Source organism: Octopus bimaculoides, chromosome 10, assembly GCF_001194135.2.
Source record: "Octopus bimaculoides isolate UCB-OBI-ISO-001 chromosome 10, ASM119413v2, whole genome shotgun sequence".
NCBI lineage: Eukaryota > Metazoa > Mollusca > Cephalopoda > Octopoda > Octopodidae > Octopus > Octopus bimaculoides.
Genome location: NC_068990.1, coordinates 24,843,046 through 24,845,170, shown reverse-complemented (window position 1 = coordinate 24,845,170; position 2,125 = coordinate 24,843,046).

The window sequence follows — 2,125 nt, the reverse complement described above, 5'->3', positions numbered from 1 at the left end:
CTAGGGAAAGGCTAGAAATGAGATTGTTGGGTAATATCCATGGTCTCAGTTGGTCACGCTTGAGAATCCAGCCGGAATGTGGAATGACGGTTGCTTCTGAGAGGACCCTGTGGAAGTGATGCTTGAAGAGTCTATCTCCTGGACCCACCCAGGAATAGTGGTCAGTGAAAATGGATGGATGGATGGATGGATGGATAATGTATAAAAGCAATACAATGGACAACAACAACAACAACAACAACAGTAAATATAAAGCCCACGGTAAAACTTCTCTTGAAACACTTTAGAGTTTTGCTGTTTTGTTTTGTGGTTTTTCATTTTATTATTTCTTTTAAGATTCTAGGAGACTAGAAATGGGTGGGAAACAAACACTTTGTGCTATATAAGCAAAAAGCTGTTAGCATGCTGGTATAGAATAACTAAGCTAATCTTACAGGGTTACGAGCAACGAGTAGCAAACAAGAACATAAAATGTAGATATACTAAAAATGCCATTGGTTCCTTGAGTGGTTGCTGTACAACAGCATTGCGAAAGTGGTGAGGATTAAATTATTCCTCGAAATTGACGAAGATAATGCGTTGGCTCTATTATCTAGCATCACGCAGCTTGTGCAGCGTTGAAGAATAAAAATGGCGTCAGATGATATCTTGAGAATTTTCATACAAATTATTGATTTCTGACACAGCTGTAAGTCTTCAGATTTTATAACGAATGACAAATTAAATTGTGTGGCATATATGGCGCTTTCAAGGGCATATGTACATCTAACAGAATAACTAAACTACATGCGGGGATCAAAATCACAATTACAAATTCCAATCACGGAGAGCTCCTCCATACGATGGACATACTAGGAATACAGTTTTAGATCTAAATGGATCTTCATCGGTTTCGACGATGTGAATACAACTGCGTAGTCAACCGACCCATCTGTTCACTGTTCAAATAGAATCAACGAGACACAAAGTTAAATTGTCTTTTTATAATTATCGGCACAATCAACCCGAGGGGTTTCATATAGTTTCCATCTACGCAGCTTCACTTATAACGCTTGAGCCAACCCGGAGCACTGGTGAGAGACACTTGCTCAAGACGACACACAATGTGATCGAACCCCAAATCGCATAATTGCGAAGCAAATTTCTCGAGCATTCGGGCATCGACTTGTCATACCGCATTAGCAAATATTCTGTAAATCGAGGAAGGTAGTATGGGATGTTATGACTTTCATCCCTTTCCAAGAAGCGTAAGGTATATAAATAAAACAATTATGTGGTTTCAATAGGAGATTGAAACCACATTTATCTCATCTTCGGCAAGCCAAGATTCTGCCATTCGTTCTACACCATTCTTTACTCATAATAATTTCGATCCCTTATTCTGAAACAATATTAGAAATGTTGTTGATGTTCTTGTTATTGTAGTTGTGGTGGTGGTGGCGGTAGTGGTTGTTGTTTAATTCCAACTCAGTCATGACCGAGCAGTCTTATGATTAAAGATGTCCCATCGTTTTTTGGTCGTTCATAACTTGCTTCACCCAGTGTTTTCTTTTTGTAATTTATGATAAATGGCTGTGGTTCACCAGGAATTTCGTAAACAGTCTAGCGCCCACATAAATCCTTCAAAGAAAGTAATTAAATTGTATGATATTCACCTGCGCTTTTCTCAAAGACATTCATGATATAAGAGAATCTTTAAGATGTCTATATCATAGACACAGGAATCCATGTTCCAGTCGTATCCCCAGCACTGCGTAGTATTCCTATTTCTTTATTGCCCACAAGGGGCTAAACATAGAGGGGACAAACAAGGACAGACAAAGGGATTAAGTCGATTACATCGACCCCAATGCGTAACTGGTACTTAATTTATCGACCCCGAAAGGATGAAGGGCAAAGTCGACCTCGGCGGAATTTGAACTCAGAACGTAACGGCAGACGAAATACCTATTTCTTTACTGCCCACAAGGGGCTACACACAGAGGGGACAAACAAGAACAGACAAACGGATTAAGTTGATTATATCGACCCCAGTGCGTAACTGGTACTTAATTTTTCGACCCCGAAAGGATGAAAGGCAAAGTCGACCTCGGCGGAATTTGAACTCAGAAGGCAGTGGCAGACG